At 34.3% G+C, this 20040-nt stretch overlaps 1 pseudogene across 1 annotated transcript in view; it reads left to right on the top strand.

Moving 5' to 3' along the window:
* LOC143257351 (octopamine receptor beta-2R pseudogene) overlaps window positions 1-19178 on the top strand; it is a 35374-nt pseudogene extending 16196 nt beyond the window's left edge. The window contains exon 2 of the transcript XR_013031809.1: window positions 18482-19178. The product of XR_013031809.1 is annotated as an octopamine receptor beta-2R pseudogene (transcript). The remainder of the gene's footprint in view (window positions 1-18481) is intronic.
* Window positions 19179-20040: the final 862 nt, after the last annotated feature.

Genomic DNA, 20040 nt, shown 5'->3' with positions numbered 1-20040 from the left:
TTTATTCCTCATAGATTGTTATTTTATTGTTTTGTTTATGTTCCCAGCTAGTACAGTCGTATGTCTCTGGATTTACAACGCTAAAATCAGGGGTTCGATTCCCCTCGGTGGGCTGAGCAGATAACCCTTTGTGGCTTTGCTATAGAAAAAACACACACATTTTATTGTTTATTCGCCTAAGCTTTTCACATTATATTGCTACTTTCGACACAGTTCGACGTTTCTATTGTTAAAGTGCCTATGTTTTTGAGGTTGTATTCTTACGTTCGTCACAATTCGCCGTTTCTTTTGTTAAAGGATTTATGTTTTGGGAGTTATATTGTTACGTTCGACTCAATTCGCCGTTTTTATGTTTAAAGTGTTTATGTTTTTCATGGTATGCCATGACACTCGCCACAGCTGGACACTTCTGTTGTTACATTTGTCACAGACAAGCACTTTCATTATTAACAATAACCTTGTACTTCTGGAATACTTTGCCCGTTATTCAACACTTATCTATTAAGAACCTAAACATTATCTCTCATACCTTGTCTTTATGTAAATTTGTAACTAAAAAACCGCGAACTCATAATGTGGTATGGCAGAAACAATTTTTTGTATTTTAAACAGTGAGTGATATTTAGCGTTGCATCACCAACAGAATGTACAGTTTCGCTCTTCCGAGATAAGAAACGTTGTTAAAAATGAGGTATTTAATACACGTTAATATAAGCTGTTCTACACAAGTGACGAAAAAGAATATTACTGTTAAAAATAAGCTTATTTATACACTTAACTGGAGGGATAAACTGTAAGAGTTGAAATACTGTACAGACTTAAGTGAAGAAATAAACTTTAAAATGATATATTGTACACACTTAACTGGAGGGATAAACTGTAAGAGTTGAAATACTGTACATACTCATGTGAAGAAATAAACTTTAAAATGATATATTGTACACACTTAACTAGAGAGATAAACTGTAAGAGTTGAAATACTGTACAGACTTAAGTGAAGGAATAAACATTAAAATGATGTATTGTACAAACTTAACTGGAGGGTTAAACTGTAAGAGTTGAAATACTGTACATACTTATGTGAAGAAATGAACTTTAAAATGATATATTGTACACACTTAACTAGAGGGATAAACTGTAAGAGTTGAAATACTGTACAGACTTAAGTGAAGGAATAAACTTTAAAATGATGTATTGTACACACTTAACTGGAGGGATAAACTTTAAAATGATATATTTTACACACTTAACTGGAGGGATAAACTTTAAAATGATATATTGTACACACTTAATTGGAGGGATAAACTCGAAGAGTTGAAATACTGTACAGACTTAAGTGAAGGAATAAACATTAAAATGATGTATTGTACAAACTTAATTGGAGGGATAAACTCTAAGAGTTGAAATAATGTACAGACTTAAGTGAAGGAATAAACATTAAAATGATATACTGTACACACTTAACTGGAGGGATAAACTGTTAAAATATATTGTAGAGACTTAACTAGAGGTATAAAGAGCTAAAAAGATAACGTACAGACTTAACTGTGGGGATAAACTGTTAAAGATGAGATATGGTACACAAAATACACAGGTATGTGTTAAAATACTTAAAACGATAAACACCTTTCTTCCTAACTTTTTTATGAAACTTATGTGTTTGCATGAAGAAATACGAAAAACATGCAATAGATATTAAAAATATTCTTTAAAATGTATTGTAAGGATATCTAAGATCATAAATATTCTTACATTCAATATATATATAATTTTATAAGGTATCTTGTATTGTTACATTGTCTAACGACATCAATATTCTTACATTCAGTATATTCATGTTATTATTTCAGATTTAGCATTGTAACATTGTTTAAAGACATATATATTCGTTGTTCAGTATATTTATAGTTTTACATCACATCTAGTATTGTTACATTTTCTAAACACAAATATTCTTAGCTTCAGTATATTTATTGTTTTATATCAAATCTAGTATTGTTAAATTGTCTAAAGACATAAATATTTGTCGCTCTGTATATTTATAGTTTTTCATCACATCTAGTATCTAACAATTGATTACTTCACATGTACCTCACTTTAAAAATTATTCATGAACCGAAGAAAAGTCTGTGTGGTAGATTCTGTTTCAAATTTTTTACTTTCCAATCATAACCGAAGAAAAATAGGAAGACGCTAAATAAGATAAAAACTATTGGTCTAGCAACAACTTTATCTAAAGTCGTATTTGTAACTATATACAATATTTTCAATGATTTAAAACATAGCCAGTATTGTAAGGTTGCTTAAGATCATAATTATTGTTAAATTCAATATATTTGTAATTTTATAAGGCATCATGTATTGTTACATTGTGTAAAGACATAAATATTATACATTCAGTACATTTATATTTTATATCATATCCACTATTGTCATATTATGTAAAGACATAAATATTATACATTCAGTATATTTATATTTTATATCATATCTACTATTGTCATATTGTCTAAATACATAAATATTCTTACCTTCAGTATATTTATATTTTTACATCATATTTAGTATTGTTACATTTTCCAAATACATAAATATTCTTATCTTCATTATATTTATTGTTTGATTTCTAGTATTGTTATATTGTCTAAAGACATAAATATTCTTACCTTCAGTATATTTATATTTTTACATCGCATCTAGTAATGTTATTTTGTCTAAAGACAAATATTCTACATTAAGTATATTTATAGTTTTGCATCACATCTAGTATTGTTACATTGTCTAAATACATAAATATTGTACATTAAGCGGCTCCCCGCTAGTACAGCGGTGTGTCTCCGGATTTACAATGCTAAAATCAGGCGTTCGATTCCCCTCGGTGGGCTGAGCAGGTAGCCCTTTGTGGCTTTGCTATACGAAAAACACACAAACACACTCTACAGTAAGTACATTTATAGTTGTGCATCACATCTAGTATTCTTACATTGGCTAAAGACATAAATATTCTAAATTCACTATATTTATAGTTTTGCATCATATCTACGATTGTTACATTTTCTAAATAAATAAAGATTCTTACCGTCAGTAAATTTATATTTTTACATCACATTTAGTATCGTTACATTTTCCAAATACATAAATATTCTGATCTCATTATATTTATTGTTTGATTTCTAGTATTGTTACATTGTCTAAAGACATAAATATTCTTACCTTCAGTATATTTATATTTTTACATCACATCTGGTAATGTTATTTTGTCTAAAGACATAAATATTCTACAATAAGTATATCCATAGTTTTGCATGACATCTAGTATTGTTGCATTGTCTGCTGATATAAATATTCTTATCTTCATTATAATTATTCTTTGATTTCTAGTATTGTTACACTGTGTAAAAGCATAAATATTCTTATTTTCAGTATGTTTATAGTTTTATATCTCATCTATTTTTGTTACATTGTCTAAAGACATAAATATTCTATATTCAGTATATTTATAGTTTTGCATCACATCTAGGATTGTTATATTGTTTTAATACAAAAATATTCTTACGTTCAGTATATTTATATTTTTACATCACATCTAGTATCGTTACATTGTCTAAAGAGATAAATATTTTTATCTTCATGATATTTATTGTTTGATTTCTAGTATTGTTACATTGTCTAAAGGTATAAATATTCTAACTTTCAGTATATTCATATTTTTACATCACATCCAGTATTGTTACGTTTTCTAAATACATAAATATTCAACGTTTAGTATGTTTATAGTTTTGCAGGGCATGCAGTATTGGTACATTGTCTAAATATATAAATATTCAACGTTCAGTATGTTTGTGTTTGACCTCTATTAGTGTTACTTTGTCAATCCTGTTATTTAATTTATTCATTTGTTAATGATAAATTTATTTGAAACTTGCTGATTTGATTGGCTATGTTCTGCGTCTTAACCCATGAACTGGTTAACCCTTACCCTCCCCTCACTTTATTTTTTCTATCTCTCCAAGTAAGTGATTTTTTCATTTCACTTGAACAAATTTTCATCGCTTTACCCTCTACTGTGGTTCGTAGTGGTGTGAACAATGTCGCCTCTTGGTGATTCTTGGGTCAGGTGTAGCCTAGTTGTCAGGGTGATTAATTGTTTTTATCACGTTAATATGGCGGGAATTTTGTTTAAGAGAAGTAGGAATAACATGTGAATTATTTCCAAAATGGAATGTCCAGAAACTGTCGTTCCTATTCAGTCCTGCACATTAATTTGCTTAACGTCAAGTTATTGCTAGATTTCTGCTTCGAGGGTTATTACTAACCTTTCTGTCTTTTGTTAGAGAATGTAGGAAAGGCTTAGCTTTGAAAGTATTTAATGTTCTTTAATTTTTTATTTATCTTGACTGTTTTCTATGGTTGACACCAGTCTGTGCTATAATTATTATAATTATTTGAATTTCGATTTTAATTGACATTTTCTTTCATTATTATTATTATTATGATTTTTTTTTCTTGAGAGAAAGCCAGTGAGACTGTTTTCAGGTGAGCAGATGCTATGAGATTCACTGCCTTCGCGAATGACGTCCGTTGTGGTGGAGAAACAGAATGCAGAGTAATCTATCTGTTCTGTAGAAAAACAAACAAACTGGGGTCGTCAGAAAATACGTAACGTAATATTATGGAGTTTGGGATTCGTGGGTGCGTTATAAGAGTGACGATCAAATCCCAGTATTCGATTTGAGCAGTTGGCGGAGGGTGCTGTTAACTATTGCATTTTCTCCAGTCTCTCCCTTAACAGATAGCCCTTGAGAATATCCTTAACGAGAGAAACGAAAAATAGAATAAAGCGGAAACTAACCAATTTATATTTATTTGTAAATGTCAAAATACATTTAAGTGATTATAATACCATCGAGTATACGCAAGAATGTATGTGTAGTTTTCTCAGCTTTATTTGTTATCAGTTGATGTTCTTCACGCGACGTAACTTCTTGAGCACTTCTCGTAACCAGCATTTTGTTTCATTTGAAAAATAAATAAATAGAAATGAAAAATATATCTCAGTTGGTTTTATTTCTTCCACATCTGACCAACACGTCAGATTTAGGTTATTCCCTATTACACATACTCTCTAGAGTATCTTTGATGGATATTTTTTTTCAGTTCCTCTAACAATTCAAACGTTAAATCTCGCGAGCTGTGTCTCACTCAAAGCTGTCAGTCCCATAAAAAGAGCACCTTGGGCTTTGCTTATCTAACTTTTCATGATAGTCACTTTTCAGCCTTGTTAAGCCTTTTCTCTTCTATTTTATTGGAATTTTCTTTACTGTTTTCCAAGCTCTTTTGTTGACTGTACTTAAGTTCTTCCACTTTCATAGTGCACAACATTAAAAACTACACAACGTGGAAGCAGGATGATGTCTAGCTGCCTTCCCTTTAGTCAAAGCTACTCGAAGGCTATCTGCACTAGTCTTCCCTAATTTTTCAATGTAAGACTAGAGGGAAGGTAGATAGCTAGTCATCACCACCCACCGCCAACTCTTGCGCTACTCTTTTACCAACGAATAGTGGGATTGATCGTTACATTATAACGCCCCTGCGGTTGAAAAGGCGAGCATGTTTGGTGTGAGGAGGATTCGAACCCGAGACATTCGGAGTTATGAAGTATTTGAGGAAAATTCGGGAGTTTTTCTGTGTTCTTTTTCAAGGAATTTTAATCCTACGATAGTATGGCGACTGCTGTGACTACGTTTCGTCAGATATGGATACTATATTATTTCTTTATATTAAATAACAATTAATAATTGTAATAATGTTAATATTAATTTGACTATTTAATATATTTCCCTTTATTAATTTTTATTTTTGTTTTTTTTTTATTTTTACACCATTATTACAGAGATGGATTTTTTATTGCAAGTTTAACACATTTATTTAGGATAAACCGAAAACTGATCGCAGATCGTGAAATATTATTGGGTTTACGGCCGAAAATATTGTTAATTTCGAGGATACTCAACTAATAAAAGGATGCATAAGGTACTCAAGTAATGGAAGAATGTATTTTAATATTAAAAGCAGGAACGTGTGTATAGTTAGATATGATTGTTCAAAACAGACGATTTTTGGTTTCACTCACTCTGACCTGAATGACCACAAAACGAACATCTGTACTTTTGGTTGATAAAGGTCGCCTTCTGTCGACTTACAGGTCCGGCATGGTCACGTGGGTTAAGGAGTTCGACTCGTAATCTGAGGGTCGTGGGTTCGAATCCCCGTCGAACCAAACATGTTCGCTCTTTCAGCCGTAGGGGCGTTATAATGTGATGGTCAATCCCACTATTCGTTGGTAAAAGAGTAGCCCAAGAGTTGGCTGTGGGTGGTGCTGACTAGCTGCGTCCTTATAGTCTTACACTACTAAATTAGAGACGGCTAGCGCAGATAGCCCTCGTGTAGCTTTGCGCGAAATTTCAAAACAAACAAACTGTCGACTTACAGGGGGTGGACACAAAAATTGTTGTTAATTTGTTAAATCTTCTATTAGATAGCAGGAAAAATATAAAGCTACGTTTTTATAACGTACTCGACGAGATCTGTTGAAATCTTGACTCTAACACTGGTTTTCTTAAGTACCTGAATTTTTCATGATTTTAGTTACATATGACTATGAACAGTGTTGTGTATCTGCTGTAGTTTCTTAAGTCTGATTTTCGAGAGGAAACTATAATTAATTACCGGTTAATCAAACAACAACGGCGAAAATAAGGCCACTGCAAAAAACAAAATAAGCATGTCTTCAACGTTTCGGTCAAACTCGGTCAAACATCGCGAACATATGAAAAATCTTTTGGCAAAAACGACAATCACGTGATTATGCTTTAGATCCCGTACTTTATATTTTCGCTCGAGTTTTAATAATTTATTTGAACTACGAAACGATTAAGTTAAACAGAAACTTTTTAAGTGATCCTCACGTGATACGAAACTAAACTTTAACGTTATCTGTCCGTAATTTCATATTCACGTTGGGAAAAAAAAATGACTGTGTTTTCCAGTGTTTAACTGAGTTAAAATATATTATACCTAAACACCGCTTCTAAGTGGTAAATAAAACAGGATAGTTATCTGTCTGTATCTATCTATTTATCTACCAACCTATCGGTCTATCTAGCTATCTACATGTTTGTTTATTTACCTCTTTGTCCATCTATTTACCTACCTCTCTGTCTGTTTGTCTATTAACCTGTGTGTCTGTCTGTCCATTCATCATCCCTTGTCTATCTATTTCATTTTAGGGCTAAAAAGTGTTTATATCAAATTTTATACGAGCAAACTCAAAAACTCACCTAGAAATTTAAGACACGTTTGAACACCCCTACTATTAGCAAACCCTCCTTCCTGGGTATAAACAACACTAGACCTATTTTAAATAACTATTCTACAAAGAAAAACAAATGTACCGAAATTCTGCATGTATGAAGAACGATACTGATCAAAACTTGCAAAATAAAAGAAAGATTTGCCAGGAATTATGGAAAACTAGGTCATGACTGAAGCTGCCGTACGAAATATCGAGCAGCTCTGTCCGTAGTGCACGTGCGTGCGTATAACAAGTACGAACAAGCACTCGCTGATCGGTAACGGAATCACGAGTTCTTACACGAACTGGCGAATATTAACGAGTGAAAGAAACAAACAAACAAAAAGAAAATTAAAAAAATAAGCTCACTGTCTTCCATAATGTGTAAAGATAAATACACTCGATATAAATAGACTGCAATTATTTATGGAGAAAGTTCCACGAGAGGGCGCGTACGAAACGTTTCCGTTTATGTATGGATCTTTAACTACCATAAAATCAATTCGTGCATGTATATAAAGGTACGGCGTTATATTTAGAATCTTGCAACGAATAGACAGATAGGGAAAGAGATAGAATCGATATTAAGAACGCTAATGAAACAGAAATTATAAGTCAATAAAATATTGTGCAGTTTTCGGTGACTGTTATTTCAGTGCCTGGATTCTAAATAATTTTAGAAGTTCTACCATAGTACATGTTACCCAATACTCTAGCAGTACAAGTACTGAAATACTCTAGTAATATCTGTATTAAATACTCCAGTAGTACAAATATTCCAATACTCTAGTATTTAGTAAGCTACTAAACATATAGATATGGTGTATTGAGGTTACTACACATATGAATATGGCATATTTGTTCAGTCTATATAAATTACCAAATAGCCTGAACCTGAGGTTTTCAAACTGCCCCTTCAACCAAAAACGAGCAAAACTGAGGTTTTATCCTTTCAGAAACTACTGGGTTTGCCAGTAGCCCCAGACATCCACAAGATCTGCTGGGTTTGTCAGTCGCTCCAGACATCCACTAGATCTTCTGGGTTTGTCAGTAGCTCCAGACATCCACTAGATCTGCTGGGTTTGTCAGTAGCTCCAGACATCCACTAGATCTTCTGGGTTTGTCAGTAGCTCCAGACATCCACTAGATCTGCTGTGTTTGTCAGTACCTCCGGACATCAAATAGAACTGCTGGGTTTGTCAGTAGTTCCAGACATCCACGAGATCTGCAAGGTTTGTCAGTAGCTTTAGACATCCACTAGAGATGCTGGGTCTGTCAGTACCTCAGGACATCAAATAGAACTACTGGATTTGTCAGTAGCCCCAGACATCCACTAGATCTGCTGGGTTTGTCAGTAGCTCCAGACATCCAAGAGATCTGCAAGGTTTGTCAGTAGCTTTAGACATCCACTAGAGATGCTGGGTCTGTCAGTAGCTTCAGATATCCACGAGATCTGCAAGGTTTGTCAGTAGCTTTAGACATCCACTAGATCTGCTGGGTTTGTCAGTACCTCCGGACATCAAATAGAACTGCTGGGTTTCTCAGTATCTCCAGACATCCACGAGATCTGCAAGGTTTGTCAGTAGCTTTAGACATCCACTAGATCTGCTGGGTCTGTCAGTAGCTCCAGACATCCACTAGACCTGTTGGATTTGTCAGTAGCTCCGGACTTCAAATAGAACTGCTGGGTTTGTCAGTAGCTTCAGACATCCACTAGATCTGCTGGGTGTGTGATTTTGTATCGAGTTATCTGAGGTGCTTGTTTTACAACTTTGCACTGACTAACCAATTGTCTAACCATACAAACACCTTTAACTTTTTATTTTCAACAGTTCCATTCACGGATATCACAGTTTCTTGAACGACCAAACTATATAGAATATTGAATTGTGGTTAGATACGTTACATGTGGCAAGTCTATGTTTATTTTTTACCGCAGATAAAAGACATCTATAAACGTGGAATCTCTATATAATATATAATAGTTCATTCATTAAAAATATATTTTATTAGTCAAACGTTTCATGTTAACAAACCTCTCTTCACATCAGGTAAAAAAAAAATTGTTAAACCTATCTTCACTTCCTTTTTAACCTCAACGTTTCGTGTTAACAAACCTCTCTTCACATCAGATACAAAATAAGTATTGAACATATCTTCATTTCGTTATTAAGCTCAACGTTTCGTGTTATCAAACCTCCCTTCACGTCAGGTAAAAGTAACTGTTGAATATATCTTCACTTTGTTTTTAACCTCAATGTTTCGTGTTAACAAACCTCTCTTCACGTCAGGTAAAAAATAATTGTTGAAGCCATCTTCTTTTCGTTTTCAATCTCAACGTTTCATGTTTAGGCAAATCTCTCTCTACGTCACGTAAAAATAATTGTTGAACATATCTTCATTTCATTATTAACCTCAACGTTTCACGTTAACAAACCTCTCTTCACGTCAAGTAAAAATAATTGTTGAACATATTTTCATTTCATTATTAACCTCAACGTTTCGTGTTAACAAACCTCTCTTCACGTCAAGTAAAAATAATTGTTGAACATATCTTCATTTCATTATTAACCTCAACGTTTCGTGTTAACAAACCTCTCTTCACGCCAAGTAAAAATAATTGTTGGAAATATCTTTACTTCGTTTCTAACCCAACGTTTCGGGTTAACAATATTATGCTCCCGTTTGCGAAAAATACAACAGTTTGAAAATCATTTTTTCCCTTGATACCTCCGTTTTAACGGCGTCCTTACATCAGAATTAACAATATACTGGAAAATATAAAGTTTTAACCTTTTATACGATTTTAATTTAGTTTCCTTGTTTTCTCATTATGGATTTCGACAAGGGGTGACTCCAGGTGACATTTATTGACCGTTCTTTGCTATTTATCATTAGAGTAAAGAAAATCACACACGAGAAGAAAGATTCTGACATTTACAAAGATGACACTTATTTCTTACTTCTAACAGAGGTCCTCAGAATGTTTTATTGTCATTTTTGTTCTCATCTGTTTCGATATATCGGTAACAGGAAACAGATAAAGTGCAGCAGTTGCCACTAAGCCTTTTTCTTTTCATGCAGAATAACATTTTATTGTTAACAGAATCAACTGATATAATATCGTTCCTTTAGATAAAGGAAGTTGTCCACAGAAGAAATCAATAGAGAAATATTGATTGAAACAAGAATCTAAAGAACAAAGTAAACTTCCGATGACCAAAAATTGTTCGTGACACTAAAATACACGCAATATAAAAGGTGTTTGGTAAATTAAGTGTAAGGAAACCCGATGAAACCAAACAAGCTTTCGTTCGGGAAATTCCATGTATGTGTGTTTTTCTAGTGTTTTTTACAGAGTATTGACGAATTGCAACAGAAGGGCTACCAGCACGAGCTGTTCAGGTTTAAGACTGACAAACTAGAACTAATCAACACCACCACCACCCCAACCCTTGGGCTACTCACATCGAATATTAAATTTTTAGTATCGTTCCTATAGAGCACTGACTTTCCAAAGTGTAGAGTGTAATTATGTAACAACGGTCCTGAACCATGAACCATCGGATTAACTGCCTGGCATGAAAACCTTTAGGCCACTCCCACCTACATGGAAATCGAGAACCCTCATCGACCTAAATTAATGTAAAGTGGTCTTATTTAAGTTCCGATATGAACATTTCTGAGAGAGGAAAACCCTAATGAAGAGAACAGATAACGCGTTTATCAAAGGAGAATTTAGATTTAAATGCAATTAGGGGCCCGGCATGGCCTAGCGCGTAAGGCGTGCGACTCGTAATCCGAGGGTCGCGGGTTCGCGCCCGCGTCGCGCTAAACATGCTCGCCCTCCCAGCCGTGGGGGCGTTATAATGTGACGGTCAATCCCACTATTCGTTGGTAAAAGAGTAGCCCAAGAGTTGGCGGTGGGTGGTGATGACTAGCTGCCTTCCCTCTAGTCTTACACTGCTAAATTAGGGACGGCTAGCACAGATAGCCCTCGAGTAGCTTTGTGCGAAATTCCAAAACAAACAAACAATTATATGCAAGTATAACAAATCGTTTCAAAAAGCGCCAGAATTACTCTTCGTGGATGTTGCATGTATTTGAAGATATATTAGCCAGAGTAAGTTACAAGCTGGATTATGAAGGTTATATTAGGTATATTAATTACCAGACAAAGCCAAGCTGGTTTATTGTCTTCTTTTTTACTTTATTTTAATATGTCAGCTGCAAGTCGAGACGAAGGCCGTTTTTTAGGGTATATCAATACTAACTTATCTAAAGATCCAAGTTCAATATCTAGTAAGACGCCATAGGTTAAACTTTAGCTTTTATTGTACTCGAAAAATTGGTTGGACAAACCTCATCAAGTGTTTTACCATCTCAAAAACAACAACAGTCATCTACTTTACACATTACACAGTTTCACATTGATTCACTCTACACTTTACACATTTTCACACTGATTCAATCTACACTTTATACAGTTCTACACTGATTCACTCTACGCTTTACACAGTTTCACACTGATTCACTCTACACTTTATACAGTTATACACTGAGTCACTCTACACTTTATACAGTTTTACACTGATTCACTCTATACTTTATACGGCTTTACACTGATTCATTTTACTCTTTATACGTTTTCACACTGATTCATCCTACTATTTATATGATTTCACACTGATTCACTATACTATTTATACGATTTCACATTGAATCACTCTACTCTTTATACAGTTTTACACTGATTCACGCTACTCTTCATACCTTTTCACACTGAATTACTCTTCTCTTTTTACAGTTTTACACTGATCAGCTCTACTCTTTATACACTTTTACACTGATTCACTTTTGTCTTTATATGTTTTCACACTAATCCACTCTACACGTTATTCCGTTTTACACTGATTCACTCTACTCTTTATACAATTTCATAATGATTCATCCTGCTATTTATTCACTTTAATACTGATTCATTCTACACTTTATACTGTTTCGCACTGATTCACTTTGCTCGTTATATTTTTCACACTGATTCACCCAACAATTTATACCTCTTCACAATGGTTCACTCTACTCTTTATACGCTTTCACACTGACACAATTTATGCTATTTTGCACTGATTTATTTTACTCTTTATACGTTTTCACACTCATTCACACTACACTTTATACTATTTTACACAGATTTATTATGCTCTTTATAGGTTTTGAAACTGATTCACTCTACTATTTATACGTATTAACACTGATTCATTCCACATTTTATACGAATTTACACTGATTAACTCTACACTTTATACTGTTTTATATTGATTAATTTTACTGTTTATATATTTTCACATTGATCTACTCTACACTCCATACACTTTTACACAAATTCATTCTTCTCTTTATACATTTTACACCGATTCACTCCTCTCTCTTTACGTTTTCTCACTGATTCACTCTACCCTTTATACATTTTTACACTGATTCACTCTAATTTTTACACACTTTATTACTGATTTACTCTATATTTTATACTATTTTAACTTAAATCACTCTACTCTTTTATTACTTTTACACTGATACATTATACTCTATATATGTTTTCACACTGATCCACTCTGCATTTTGTACAGCTTTACACTTATTCTATCTACACTTTATGATGTTTTACACTGATTTACTCAAATTTTTCTACGGTTTCACTCTGATTCACTCCGCTCTTTAAACGATTTCACACTGATTCACAGACTGTTCATTCTACTTTTTATGCGGTTTTACACATAAATTTCACTCTTTATACTTTTTCACACTGATTCATTCTACTCTTTATGTGGTTTACATTTATAATCTCTACTCTTTATATGTTTTCACAATGATTCACTCTGCTTTTTATACATTTCTACATTGATTCATTCTACTCTAAATACAGTTTTCTACTGATTTAATTTATTATTTATATATGTTCACACTGTTCATTTTACTCTTTATGCGGTTACACACTTTTAAATTCCACTTTTTTACGTTTTTACACTGATTCATTCTAACATTTATATGTTTTCACACTGATTCACTCTACTGCTTATACCCTTTCACACTAATTCACTCTACTCTTCTTACGTTTTTACACTGATTCACTTTACTGTTTAAACCTTTTGACATTGATTTACTCTACTCTAAATACAGTTTTGTACTGATTCACTCTACTCTTTATACATTTTTACCGTGTTTATATCTACTCTTTATACGGTTTTACACTTCTAAACTCCACTCTTTATTCGCTTTCACTCTTATTCTTTCTAACCTTAATGCGTTTTTACAGTGATTCTCTCTACCCTATATACGTTTCCACTTTGATTCACCCTATTTATATACTTTCACACTGATTCACTCTACTCTTTATACAGTTTTACACTTATAAACTCCACTCTTTATTCGATTTAACACTGATTCATTCTAACCTTTATATGTTTTCACTTTGATTCACCCTACTTTATATACCTCTTTAGATTAATTCACTCTACTCTTTATACGTTTTCACAGTGATTCTCTCTACTCTATATACTTTCACACTGATTCACTCTTTATACACTTTTACACTGGTTTATTCTACTATTTATATGTTTCCACACTGATTCATTTTAACCGTTATATGTTTTCACACTAATTCATTTTAACCGTTATATGTTTTCACACTAATTCATTTTAACCGTTATATGTTTTCACACTAATTCATTTTAACCGTTATATGTTTTCATACCGATTCATTCTTCACTTTATATGTTTTCACACTGATTCACTCTACACCTTATACAGTTTTAGGCTGATGCACTGCACATTTTATACACATTCACTCTGATTTGCTGTACACTTTATACAGTTTCTCACTGATTCACTACACACTTTATACACTTTTACAGTGATTTACTATGTACTTTATACAATTTTACACTTATGAACTCCATTATTTATACGTTTCTATTCTGCTTTAATCTACTCTTTATACGTTTTCCCACTGAATCACTCTATAAATTATACGTTTTCACAATAGTTCACTCTACTCTTTATGCGTTTTGTCACTGATTCATTCTACTATTTATATGTTTTCACACTGTTTCAGTTATTCACTAACGTATTGTATAGTCACTCACCTCTTTCGAAACGCTAGAGGAAAGATTTTAAAGGTTAAAATTAAAGTTACTTGTGTAACAATCGACAACTAGAAACGTTGGTCTTTTAAATATTTCAATAAAGGTTTGTTTAGCTATACTACAGTCATAGGAATGACAGCTCGGATTTTAATATCCCACACAGTTTAATGTGTAGATTTTCAAACACACATGTTTAACGTACGTTATTTAATTACATTGTTATCCTGCTGTTATTCTCTTATTATCCTGCCACCTACATCAGATTAAAGTTTGAGCACATAACTCCAGAACTGTGCAGTGTTTCTTCTTTCACGAGAGCGGCTCCAGAACCCAGATGTCATTTTCTGCCGTAACACTCTAGGGAGGCAGATTAATCACTCAGATAATAAACTATATATATTTTTTCAGTCTCTGCCTGGTTATGAATGTTCTTTTATTTTAACGCTAACCTTCAATTCAATTTACGGCCAGGCATGGCCAGGTGGGTTAAGGCGTTCGAGTCGTAATCTAAAGGTCACGGCTCGAGTCCCCGTCGTATCAAACATGCTCGCCCTTTCAGCCCTATCTGCGCTAACCGTCCCTAATTTAGCAGTGTAAGACTAAAAGCAAGGCAGCTAGTCATCACCATCCACCGACAACTGTTGGGTTACTCTTTTACCAAAGAAGAGTGGGACTGACTGTAATATTATAACGTCCTTACGGCTGAAAGGGCGAGCATCTTTGATGTGATGGGGATTCGAACCCGCGACATTCGGATTACGAGTCGAGTGCCTTAATCAACTGGCCATGCCAGGCCACATTCGAAAATATGGTTTGTTTGTTTGTTTTTAATTTCGCGCAATGCCACACGAGGGCTATTTGTCCTAGCCGGTCCTAATTTAGCCGAGCAAAACTAGAGAGAAGGCAGCTAATCATCACCACCTGCCGCCAACTTTTAGGCTACTCTTTTGCCAACGAATAGTGGGATTAACCGTAACATTATAACGCCCCCACGGCTGAAATGGTGAACATGTTTGGTGTGACGGGGATTCGAATCTGTGACCCGCAGGTTATGAGTCGAGCGCCTTAACAACCTGCCGAGCCATCGAAAATACGGAATGTGGGAGATGGTATGGTTTAAGTTTTTTTGAGAAATTCATAAAAGGTCTATTTGCTGCAACCATCAACAACACCCACTGTAAATTGTAGGGTTACTCTAATCTAACAGTAGGTGTCGATTTTCTCAGTTGTAGGATACTTGATCCCCAAAATGAGGAGTACGAGTGTTTATGACAACGAAATGCGAACCATAGATTCTCCTACTCGCTGTCCAACACGTTAATCATTAAACCACTCCCGTCAGAGAGGAAATTGACTTACATGTTCCAACATTAATTTCGCTCCGTCTTGCCTGCTGGATCTCTGAGCCACTGTAGCTATTGTGGTCCGGTATGGCCAAGCGTGTTAAGACGTTCGACTCGTAATCCGAGGGTCGCGGGTTCGAATCCCGGTCGCACCGAACATGCTCGCCCTCCCAGCCGTGGGGCGTTATAATGTTACGGTCAATCCCACTATTCGTTGGTAAAAGAGTAGCCCAAGAGTTGGCGGTGGGTGGTGATGACTAGCTGCATTCCCTCTAGTCTTACACTGCTAAATTATGGACGGCTAGCGCAGATAGCCCTCGAGTAGCTTTGCGCGAAATTCAAAAACAAAAGAAACAAGTTCGCTTCCTTATTCAGAATCTGATTAGCGATTACAATGACTTTTCTAGAAAGGTCTAGAATGGCTACATAATGTTGGATATTCGCGTGTTTATGTGTGTTTTGTTATAGCAAAGCCACATAGGGCTATCTGCCGAGCTCACCGAGGCGAATCGAACCCCTGATTTTAGCGTTGTAAATCTGTGGATATTTGTAAGCTACTTACTTATGTTTTGGATACGGTACAGAGTTTTTCATTAGCAATTGTTCAAGAATGTGATAGGCCAAAGGGGAATTACTTAGTCAAAGACTCTCATCGCTAACTTTTGAGTGACTCTAACAAAATGTTGAAATTTTACCATCACTTTTGTAACGCGCACATGATTCCAACGTTCGGAGCTCGTGGGGGTATGACGCGACGTGGACATCAGAGCCTCGAGAAATTTAAGAAAATAGGTTTAACATACCCTGATTCAAGTCTTTTTTCTATGGTATAAAAACAAAGGTACGTAAGATGTGAAAAACGTAAAACGGTTTACCTTGGATTAAGTTACTCAGAAATTCATGAGCTAATTTCCCGACCGAAGATTCTTAGAATTTCTTGAATAACACCTATCAAGCTTTAATGTGATATATTTCATTAAACAATTGTGGCTTTACAAAGCGAAATGACACCGCAGAGAACACCCTAAAAAATTATAAATTTTGAGGGTTTTTGACGCTAGAATTCAAGGCTAGATCTCGGCGCAGAATGTCATTATGTTGCTTTGCGCAAAACCAACCAACCGAAAAAAAACAAAAAAACAGACACTTTGCTTAGTTACGTCAATTGTTCTTGTGCACTAAATTATGTGACTTTATGATTAGGTTAGTGTTTGCTCCTATCTTAAGCTATTCATACAAACTCATATACAAATTTTAACGAGATGGGAATTTGCTTTTATTTGAAGAAGGAAGTGTTTGTTGGAGATTACCTTGGGCCATTTTCTGTTTGAAGTTACTCAAGCTATAATATTTTATTTGGTCATTATCTGAGGATATTCGTAACAGAATTTATAGGATTAGTTATTGAAACGTTCCTTCTACCTGAGTGGTTAAGGAAACAACGAATCAACACGTTTCTGAGGGTAGAATGTTGGCAAATAATTTTAAAATATCAGTATACCCGACATTTTGTGTCTCATTAGATAAAATCATATGACATAAAAATATCGTGATTTTTTTAAAGCATAAAATAATCCTAAATGTATTGAAAAACTTGACGCTCATAAAATGTTTTTCTATTTTTTGTCTTTAGATCAGGTTAGATTTTTTGTCTTTAGATCAGGTTAGATTTTTTGGGACTTTATAAATAAGAGAACATTACACATAATACACACTGACTAATACACTGCAAGAACATACACTCTTTTTTTCTGATTTGCTCTTACATAGCGTTACTAACGACCATAACCGGCATAATAGTAAACGTTGGTAAATAAAACTAATGACAGATTGAGTTTTACATTTATTTTAATCTCGTAATCAGTTTGTCTGACGAATAATTTAGGTAATAAATTAGTAAAATCACTGTTCTTCAAATTCTATGTAAATATAGGTTCACCGTGTTGAATATAACATAACTAAAACAATATGCACTGTGCTGGAGAACGTGTGTTGTTTGTTTTTTGAATTTCGCACAAAGCTACTCGAGGGCTATCTGCGCTAGCCGTCCCTAATTTAGCAATGTAAGACTAGAGGGAAGGCAGCTAGTCATTACACCCACCGCCAGATCTTGGGCTACGCTTTTACGAACGAATAGTGGGATTGACCGTCACATTATAACGCCCCCACGACTGGAAGGGCGAGCATGTTTTGGTGCGACCGGGATTCGAACCCGCGGATTACGAGTCAAACGCCTTAAGACGCTTGGCCATGCCGGGCCTAACGTGTGTTGTATCACAGTTGAATGAGAACGTTTTTAATATAACGTACATAGCTTCACCCTTTAAGGTTGTATGATAACACAGTAATATAATTTAGTGTTATCACATTTCTTTCTTCAGACAAGTATATTGAAACTTTAAGAATGTAGTATGGGCAACGTTATATATGAATGTTATTTTACTGAGATACGCCTTACTGTGTTTTCTGTTCTTTTCTTACAATATAAATAAAATATACTAATGTCAAATAAAACTACATTTTTAATTCATAAATAAACATTCTTAGATAACCCTGATGTTTGACAAAGAAAACGTACTACGTATTGGTTGTTTTGAAATTATTTTAAATCCGATGGATTCTTTTAATTATTTCTTCAGGAACAGACCAGCTCAGCATGATTCTAAAGGACAGGAACAGACCAGCTCAGCATGATTCAAAAGGACAGGAACAGACCTGCTCAGCATGATTCTAAAGGACAGGAACAGACCAGCTCAGCATGATTCTAAAGGACAGGAACAGACAGATAATAGAAGAATTAGAAAAGGGAGGTATAAGTTGTTTTTTTAAACCAATTTTTTTTACTTTTTCCGTTCAGAAAAATCTCCTTAAAGTAATTCAGTTCATCACCTGTCAACTGTTTTTTTTTCCATACACCTGAAGTCCTCTTAACAAAATATCAACTTTTAAGTGTTTCTTTCGAATCTAGTTTTCTAGCTAAAACCCAAAGAGCTCTTTGAAATCATCTCTTCTATGTCTGTTTCAAATTTGCATTTTAGTGTTGTTGTTTTTTATCGTTCGTAGACACAGCTTTTAAGTACTGCAACCGAAAGTATAGAATTCAGCTCTGTACAGTGTACCGTTATGTATGAGAGATGATAAAAGACATTCTTACACGTGCTTCTACTGGGTTAGACAGACCCATTGTAGTTGCATTGCTAACAATAAGCTTGATGTTGTAACTTTATCTTTACGTAAAGTGTATATTCCTGTTTAGTATTCTTCCTAATGTATACCTTCCACGTTGTTAAATATTAAATTATCTAACTGTTGGAAAAGGGAGCCTCATCTGTTATGGACCACAAACTAAAGTATCTAATAAATGTTTTGATTCTTTATTCTGTTTCTCTGTGGTTCTGTAGAAGCACACAGTCGATCTAAGACATAAATGTAAACAATATTATGGAAAGACATTATGATCATTTTACAGAATAATCTAGAAATCAGAATTTTCATACAAGCTTTTCAGTTGAGGTTTTTTTTTTTCACAGGACGATCCGTTTTGATGGGGTAAGGGGGTATGAATTAAAGCATGTTAATTCAACCCATAAAGAAGGGGGTAGAATAAAAGAAAAACTAAGGTATAACTTTATCTTTAAACCCTTGAAGTGATTAACTTTAGGCCTAATTTTTTCTTCCAAGACGAATAGAGAAACACATTTTCATTTCAAGTCAATGTTTCCCGATAATCACAAATAATTCATTTTGTTTAATTCAGTATAGCTTTAATAAATACTTTTATTGTTCTACGCCGCACAAAAGAAACATTTTGAACCTCTTACAATCTGTATTTTTACTTGAGTGATGAAGCTTTTAGTTCATACATGTAATACTCGTTACTGCAAAGGTAATCGTAAGTCTACACTAAGTCATGAAATAACTAATTGAAAATCCGGGCGTTTGAATTATCTAATAAACAAAAGCTGTTTCAAACTGTTGAAAGGAAACCAGGTTCACTGAAGGTGGAAACATTGATCCTTCCTCTAAACCAGGTTCACTGAAGGTGGAAACATTGATCCTTCCTCTAAACCAGGTTCACTGAAGGTGGAAACATTGATCCTTCCTCTACACCAGGTCCACTGAAGGTGGAAACATTGATTCTTCCTCTACACAGAGTTTTCTTCACCCATACCAGCCGTTTTTACATATATATATTTCT

This window comes from Tachypleus tridentatus, chromosome 7, assembly GCF_004210375.1.
Source record: "Tachypleus tridentatus isolate NWPU-2018 chromosome 7, ASM421037v1, whole genome shotgun sequence".
Taxonomy (NCBI): domain Eukaryota; kingdom Metazoa; phylum Arthropoda; class Merostomata; order Xiphosura; family Limulidae; genus Tachypleus; species Tachypleus tridentatus.
Note: the sequence above shows the minus strand (reverse complement) of the source record. Positions and strands in the feature narration are given on the sequence as shown.